Source organism: Bos indicus x Bos taurus, chromosome 20, assembly GCF_003369695.1.
Source record: "Bos indicus x Bos taurus breed Angus x Brahman F1 hybrid chromosome 20, Bos_hybrid_MaternalHap_v2.0, whole genome shotgun sequence".
In the NCBI taxonomy this organism is placed as follows: domain Eukaryota; kingdom Metazoa; phylum Chordata; class Mammalia; order Artiodactyla; family Bovidae; genus Bos; species Bos indicus x Bos taurus.
Window position 1 is genome coordinate 31,225,318 of NC_040095.1, and position 9,088 is coordinate 31,234,405.

Sequence of the window (9,088 nt, forward strand, 5' to 3'; positions counted from 1 at the left end):
CAACAGAGAATGAGATGGCTGGATGGCATCACTGACTCGATGGACATGATTTTGAGTGAACTCCCGGAGTTGGTGATGGACAGGGAGGCCTGGTGTGCTGTGATTCATGGGGTCACAAAGAGTCGGACATGACTGAGCAACTGAATTCAACTGACGTAGTAGAAAAAGCACTGGGTTGTTTTGGTCAGACACACCTCAATAGTCACTGGAAGGATAGATGCTGAAGCTGAAGTTCCAATATGTTGGCAACCTGATATGAAGAGATGACTCATTGGAAAAGACCCTGATGTTGAGGAAGGTTGAAAGCATGAGGAGAAGGGGATGACAGTGGGTGAGATGGTTGGATGGCATCCCTGACTCAAAGGACACGAGTTTGAGCAAAGTCCAGGAGATAGCGAAGGACAGGGCAGTCTGGCCTGTTGCAGTTCATGGGGTTGCAAATAATCGGACATGACTTAGTGACTGAACAACAATAACATAAAATGTTGATTTGTTTATTTACAAATGGAGATAGTAAAACCAGCCTCTAAAGATTGCTGTTGTGGAGTCACAGAAGGCGATGTGATAACAGAAGAATAATCTATCTCTGAGAAGGATTGTGTGTTGTGAGAAATTCTAAGCCACCATGGCTGCCTTAGAAGATGGAGAGAACCACCATCCATGAAAGTGAGCAGCCTCTAGAAGCTGGAAAGACAAGAAAGGAAATGAATGTTCTCTGGAGCCTCTGAAAGGAATGCGGACCTACAGACACCCGGAATTTTGCCTAGTGAGACTGACTTCAGACTTCGGTTTGATAATAAATTTCTGTTAACAGAAGTCATTTAAAAAATTGGTGTGAGGGTTTAAAGTAAAGCACTGTGCTGGCTACATAAGAGGTACTCAGGAACTATTTGTTCGTTTCTTTTTAAAATTAATGAATGAATGAATTTGGCTACCTCTGGTATTAGTTGGGGCATTTGGGATCTTTCCGGGATCTTTTGTTGAGGGCCGCACGTTCCTCAATTGCAGCTCATGGGCTTAGTTGACCTGAGGCATGTGAGGTCTTATTTCCCTCAGCAGGGTGTCGAACCCATGTTCCCTGCATTGCAAGGCAGATTCTTAACCACTGAACCACCAGGGAACCCCCTATTTGTTTTTTGAGAAGACGGCATTCTGGCTTAAGTGAAAAAAATCTCTGAGGGTGAAGGCATTCTCTCCACCTTGACTTTCACTTTCTGACCCCTAGCACTTGAGGATTATAACTTGACCTCAATCATGTCATGAATAATTGCTTAAAGATCTGTCATGTGCAGGCTTCCCTGGTGGCTCAGTGGTAAACAATCCACCTGCCAAGCAGGAAACTTGGGTTCGATTCCTGGATGGGGAAGATCCCGGGAAGGACGGCATGACAACCCACTCTAGTATTCTTGCCTGGAGAATCCCACGGACAGCGGAGCCTGGCGCGCTACAGTCCATAGGGTCGCAAAGAGTCAGATACGACTTAGCGACTAAACAACAACAGTCTTGTGCTTTAAAAAAAATAACTAAAGGGAGTCTTCACAAGGTCTGAGTGGTGACGTGGGAGCTATTACTAATAGAACAGAGAATGTGCCCCTCAGGGCAGCAACTTCACATGTGTCATTGTAGTTGAGGCAGCAGCAAGGTAGCAGAAACAAGGTCAGAGCAAAAGCGCACAAATCGTCTGTCCCTGAGCGTGGGTGAGCAATACCTTTGGGCTCTGAGGGTCGCACTGAAGATAGGTCAAATCTGACCAGCTTGTTGGTGGGATTACAAAATATTCTAATTGGGCATCAGAATAATGTGTCCTGGTCTTTTAGTCACATGCATCATTTGTTTTACACCAAGGAAATAGCTTCTGTTTCATTTATGAATTGGAGAGGGGAGAAATCCAAAAATGTCATAGCTTACTTCCCCCCACCCTGTCCTCCCCATCCCTGCCCCTTGCTCCCTTTCTTTATCTGGATCTGAGACCTGAGTGGAAGCAAGTTAGAGCACACAAGAGAAAAGGATAAAGTGTAGTTGTCTCCTGGTATCCTTTTGCCTGGGAGTGGGACTGGGTCCAAGACTCCAATGAATACCAAAATTCATGGATTTTCAAGTCCTTTATATAAAATGCTGTAGTATTTGCATATGACCTATACACATCCTCCCATAGATATTAAATAATGCATAGATTACTTATTCTATGATGTAAATGCTATTAAATAGTTGCCAGTGTGTGGCAAATTCAAGTTTTGCTCTTTAAACTTGCTGGAATTATTTTTCCAAATATTTCTGATCCTCAAAATATTGGTCGAATCCTCAGGTACAGAAACTACGGAGACAAAGGGCCAACTCTAGCTATAGCTCTTTGAGATAAGGACGAGATTTGGGGATGTTCACAGTGGTATTGTCTTTGTTTTTGGTTTCCATCTGCTTCTATTTGGCAGCGAGACTACTTCCTCAAGGCGATAGATGGAGATCAGTGACAGTGACTCTTAACCCCTTTCCTGTAACCACATAAAGTGTGGTGTGGAAGAAATGGTGCCAGAAGTGGAGTCCACTTGGATCATCCATGGAATATTGAATTACTGGCCCCAATTCTTACTCTTCCCTGCAGACATGACCTTTGCCTGGTGGTGTTGCAGCTCCTCTCACAAAAGCAGAGTGTGCTCCCTTCCCCTTGACCTTGGACTTGATTCCATGATTTACCTTGGCAGGTTAGCAAATGTGATACAATAGAAGCTTAAAAAGTGCTTTGAGGGTGGGGCTAGCCCTCTGTCACTGAAGAAGAATCCTCCACTCTGGATAGCTTTTCCCTCGATTCTAGGTCCCAGGCTAAAAACACATAGAGAAGAGATATGAGCTGGCCAGAACCAGAGTTGAGTAGAGCTGTTCTGCTGAACCCAGCCTGAATCAGTTAATCCTTGACTAACACTCAGTCATTTGAGCAAATAGATGATTGCTGTTTGAGATGATTTCTTATCAGTGCTAGTTGACTTATCAGTTCAGTTCAGTCGCTCAGTCATGGCTGACTCTTTGAGACCCCATGAACCGCAGCACACCAGGTCTCCCTGTCCACCACCAATTCCCAGAGTCCACCCAAACCCATGTCCATTGAGTCGGTGATGCCATCCAACCATCTCGTGCTCTGTTGTCCCCTTCTCCTCCTGCCCTCAATCTTTCCCAGCATCAGGGTCTTTTCCAATTAGTCAGCTCTTCGCAGCATGTGGCCAAAATATTGGAGTTTCAGCTTCAGCATCAGTCCTTTCAATGAATATTCAGGACTGATCTCCTTTAGGATGGACTGGTTGGATCTCCTTGCAGTCCAAGGGACTTTCAAGAGTCTTCTCCAACACCACAGTTCAAAAGCATCAATTCTTCGGCGCTCAGCTTTCTTTATGGTCCGACTCTCACATCCATACATGACTACTGGAAAAACCATAGCTTTGACAAGACGGATGTTTGTTGGCAAAGTAATGTCTCTGCTTTTCAATATGCTATCTAGGTTGGTCATAACTATTCTTCCAAGGAGTAAGCGTCTTTTAATTTCATGACTGCGATCACCATCTGCAGTGATTTTGGAGCCCAGAAAAATAAAGTCTGACACTGTTTCCACTGTTTCTCCATCTATTTCCCATGAAGTGATGGGACCGGATGCCATGATCTTCGTTTTCTGAATGTTGAGCTTTAAGCCAACTTTTTCACTCTCCTCTTCCACTTTCATCAAGAGGCTCTTTAATTCTTCACTTTGCACCATTTAGTTATTGTTCAGTCCCTCAGTCATGTCTGACTCTTTGTGACCCCATGGACTGCAGCACACCAGGCTTCCCTGTCCTTCACTATCTCCCAGAGTTTGCTCAGATTCATGTTTGATGATGCCATCCAACCATCTCATCCTCTGTCACCACCTTCTCCTCCTGCCTTCAATCTTTCCCAGCATCAGGGTCTTTTCCAGTGAGTCAGCCCTTTACAACAAAATGGCCAAAAGATTGGAACTTCAGCTTCAGCATCTATCCCTCAAGTGAATATTCAGGGTTGATTACCTTTAAGATTGACTGGTTTGATCTCATATTTCTGTGGAAAGGAGGTAGAGAGCAAGGGGTACTCTTTTCATGGGGATTCACAGGAATATGTCACAGGGAAAATGCTGCTACATCAAGGAATGGAGTAGAAGAAAATTTGTGATGGGGCTAGAGTGACAAAGAGGCTATGAGAATAACAAGATTAATCTGGTGGATAAGAGAAAATAAAACCAGAGGAGTACTATTATGAAACCAAACCTGGATCTGCTCACCAGCAGAACAGTAGAATGGATTTCAGGTGGTCTTGGCATGTAGCGAGTTGAAACAGATTGAGGTTGGGTTGTGGTGGTTAGCCCACTAGATCCTAGCTTCTATACCAGTGGTCAGAGCTGCAAAGCTCTGCAGCTGCAAAGCTTTGCCAGCTGCAAAGCTGGCTCTCCAGCTTTGCAGAAAAGAATTCCCACAAAGACTGAAAGGAGTGAAACAAATAAAGTGCTTATTATGAGGGAAAAGAGTACGGTACGTGTAGAAAGACACACACTCTGGTCTGCACTCTGGTGGCAGTTTTAAACACGTACATGGGGCGTTTCTTCTGGGTTTTCTCTTGAAAACCCAGAAGAATGGTTTCAATCATTCTTATTTGTCTGGTTCAGAGTCCATATTTGGTATATCACAGGATCCTTCCGTGTATGCCCACACTTCTCTTAGCTAAGATGAATTCTCCTGAAGAGGCCTAAGGGTGGTTATCATCACTTAGCATCATTCCCCTTTTGACCTCCAAGGAGCTTTTCTGTATATGTGTAGTTGGGCTGATCGCCTGACTTCAAGAATGAGAAATATGGTGAGATATTTCAAAAATGAGAAATATCTATTGATGCTTTCAAATTGTGGTGTTGGAGAAAACTCTTGAGAGTCCCCTGGACTACAAGGAGATCAAGCCAGTCAATCCTAAAGGAAATTAACCCTGAAATATTCATTGAAAGGACTGTTGCTGAAGCTGAAGCTCCAATACTTTGGCCACCTGATGAGAAGAGCCAACTCATTGGAAAAGACCCTGATGCTGGAAAAGATTGAGGGCAGGAGGAGAAGAGGTTAATAGAGGATGAGATGATTAGATAGCATCACTGACTCAATGGACATGAATTTGAGCAAGCTCTGGGAGATAGTGGAGGACTGAAGAGGCCAGCACGCTATAGTCCATAGGATCGCAAGAAGTCAGACGTGACTTAGTGATTGAACAACAACACAACAATCTTCTATCTGGGCCAGACTCAGCCTCTTCCCTCAATCATCTTGCTAATTTCATCTTTGAGTATCAGTCCACAGAGAATTAACTCCAATTCTGTTTGGAGAAGGGGCTTTTTGCCCTGGGACTCATCTATCTCCTGCCTCAATTTCATGGTCAGAGAAGGGAATGGCAACCCACTCTAGTGTTCTTGCCTGGAGAATCCCAGGGATGGGGGAGCCTGGTGGGCTGCCATCTATGGGGTCTCACAGAGTCAGACACAACTGAAGCGACTTAGCAGCAGCAACAACAATTTCATGGTGGAGAAACTTGGCAAACATGAGCCAGGTGATCAAGGTCAACATGAACAGAGATAAGTCATGGAGAATTAATTCTCTGGTGGTCAGGTCTCTGTGCTTCCACTGTAGGGGGCACAGATTTAATTTCTGGTCAGGGGACTAAGATCCCACATGACATGCCAAAATAAAAACAAAAACCAGTGGTGAGTCATGTTGATAGTAAGTAACCTTGATATGATCTGAGGAGAATAGCACCTTGATCTCTGGTCTTCTTCCAAAATATCCCATAACCCTAGCCTGACCTTGGGAAAAAACATCAGATGAATCCCAGTTGAGAAACATTCTACAAAATAATTGATCAGCTTTCTCAAACCTATCAAAACCAGGGAAAGTCTGAGGAGTAAGAGAACTGAATGAAGGTGGTCAAAAGGTACAAACTCCTAGTTTTAAGATAAATAAGTTCTGAGGATGAAATGCATAACATGGTGACTCTCGTTAGTGCTGCTGTTTTATATATTAGAAATTTGCAAGGAGAGTAAATCCAAAGAATTCTCATGATGAGGAAAAAAAACCACTTATCTTCTTTTTTGGTGTCTGTATGAGATGATGGATGTTAACTAACATTGTGATAATCATTTCATAATAAATATACATATGTATATGTAAGTCAAGTCATTATACTGTACACCTTAAACTATACAGTGCTATATCTCAATTATATCTCAATAAAAGTGAAAGAAAAAAATACTCAAGGGCTTCTCCAGTGGCTCAGTGGCAAAGAATCTGCCTGTCAGTGCAGGAGACATGGGTTTGATCCCTGATCTGGGAAGATCCCACATGCTGAGGAACAACGAAGCCCGTGAACCACAACCACTGAGCCCATGTCCTAGAGCCCGGGAGCCACAACTACTGAGCCCACGCGCCACAACTCCTGAAGCCAGGGCACCCTAGAGCCCTGTGCTCTGCAGAAAGAGAAGCTAGAGCGTGAGAAATAGAGAGTATCCCCTGCTTGTCGAAACTAGAGAAAAGCCCGAGCAGCAACAAAGTCCCAACACAGACATAAATAAATACAATTTTTTAAAATTCTTGAAAGCAAAGCAACAACAACAAAACTATAACAGAGAAAGTCTGAGAAACTGTCACAGCCCAAACTGTCACAACCACTTAATATAATGTGGTATCCTGGTTAGGATCAAAAACAGAAAAGGATCATTAGGTAAAGGCTAAAGAATAAAAATTAATTAATGATAATGTATTGATATTGGTTCATTAGTTGTGATAAATGTATCATATGTAGGATATTAACAATAGGGAAATCTGAATGTGGAGTACAGGGGAACTTTTTTGTATGACATTTGCAACTTTTCAATAAATGTAAAATTAATCTAAAAAATGTATTTAAAAAATTAGAAAAGTAGATATTCTTAACCAAATTCTCACTTTCTCCAAAAGGCTCTTTAGCTTTGGTTTCACTTATTCATATCTCTTCCCTCTCGTTCCTCAAGTCCTGGAAATTCTAGTTCGCCTGCCTGTCTTTGAAATGGTGCCCTTGAGTTCTCTTCTCGCCCTACATTTGTTCCTATGTCGCTTGCTTTCCTCCTAGCACATCTGACCAGGTTTCTAGCTGCCAGATTGGTAGCTGTGAGTGGTGTGATGCCCCAGGCTGAACAAGACATGGAAGGTCAAGACTGCCAACTTACTTTCATGTCAATAACTCAAACTTATTCACCTTAATAACTTGTCTTTCTTCTCAGAGCAAAGACACTTTCTTTAAGGAGTTGTGAAAACAAGAAAGCATTCTAATTTTAGGCATTTTAAAAAATCTTAGAATTTAAGAACATGGCAGGAATTCTAAATATCACCTGGCTAAAAACTTTCATTTTAAAGATAAAGAGAATGAGGGCCATAAAATATAAGGTTGACAAGGGTAAGCACAAAGCTGGGTTTCCAGATTCAGATAGCATATGTGCAGTTCATGACACAAAACTCATAGAGAAATAATGACCCAGATCAACTATATTCATATCAGAATATAGTTATCAAGGATCTACTTTGGACAAAGAGGTAATAGAAACATGAGCTAGAGCAGTAGGTATCCTCAAGGAGCTTCCAATATAGGGATGGGTGGGAAAGAACAGTAGCATGGGGGTAACTGTAATGTAAGCAAGAGTATACATGTGAAGTAAGAGGTATAAGGTGGTAAGGAGGGAGGTATGACATCCAGTTAAGTATATCAAGAAAGGATTCATGGAGGCGATATCATTCGTGGTGGACTTTGAAGGATGGGTGAGATTCTGATGGGTGGACATGGTGTTGGGGGAGACATTTTAGGCAGAAGAAGGGTACAAGCCAAGTCAGAAATGTGGGATAGTACAGAACAGGCTGCATTGGTGGTTTAGATGCTGTTTTGTCCGACTCCTGCGACACCATGGACTGCAGCCTGCCATGCTCCTCTGTCCATGGAATTTCCCAGGCAAGAATACTGGAGTGCGTTGCCATTTCCTTCTTCAAATCCTTTGATCTCAACCAGGGATCAAACCCGGGTCTCCCGCATTGCAGGCAGATTCTTTACTAACTTAGCTATGAGGGAAGCAAGAGCAAATCCACTGGTTTAGGGAGAAAATTTTGCAATCGGCCAGGATAATATCACAGAGGGTTTTGAATGCCTGTGACTTAGGTCTTTGAATGCGTTTGACTTTGGTATTTAATTCTGCAAGTGATGAAAGTGACAGTGAAATTCTCTCAGTCATGTCTGACTCTCTGCGACCCCATGGACTATACAGTCCATGGAATTCTCCAGGCCAGAATACTGGAGTGGGTAGCCTTTCCCTTCTCCAGGGGATCTTTCTGACCCAAGAATTGAACCGGGGTCTCCTGCATTGCAGGTGAATTCTTTACCAACTGAGTTATCAGGGAAGCCCTGTAAGTGATGAGGAGTGCCTGATTTGTGCTTCTGGTAGGGAAGAGGAGGCCCTTTATCTGGCTCGGGTTAATGCTTTCACTGCAAAGTGGTAAGAAGGTCAGAGGCACACTTACCCCCGGTGTGGAAGCAGAGCATAAAGTGGACTGGGGGAGGGAATGCCCCTTGAATGAGGCGGGAACAATTGGGGAACCACAGTGTCTTATGAGAATATGGGGCTTAAGTAGAACAACAGAAGCATAGCCAGGAAAATGTGTGAGCCAGGAGAAATGGGAGATGCATCAGAGTAAGAATGGACAGAACTTACAGCCAGTTTAAGAACCAGGGAGGCCAAGAGATTTTCTGAGCAGTGAGCTATGGAATAAGATGATGGGAAGACTGGGAGGGTCAGGAAACTATAAGAGGCTCCTTTATTGTTGTTTAGTCACTAAGTCACATGGCCTCATGGTCTGTAGCCCACCAGGCTCCTCTGTCCATTCTTTTAAAAAAAAATTTTGGCTCCACCCCATGGCATATGGGACCTAGTTCCCTGACCAGGGATTGAACTTGTGCCCCCTTTATTGAAAGTGGAGTCTTAACCAGACTGCTGGTGAAGTCCCTGGACTATTCATTTGCTCATGCTGGGCATCAAGGGGTTATA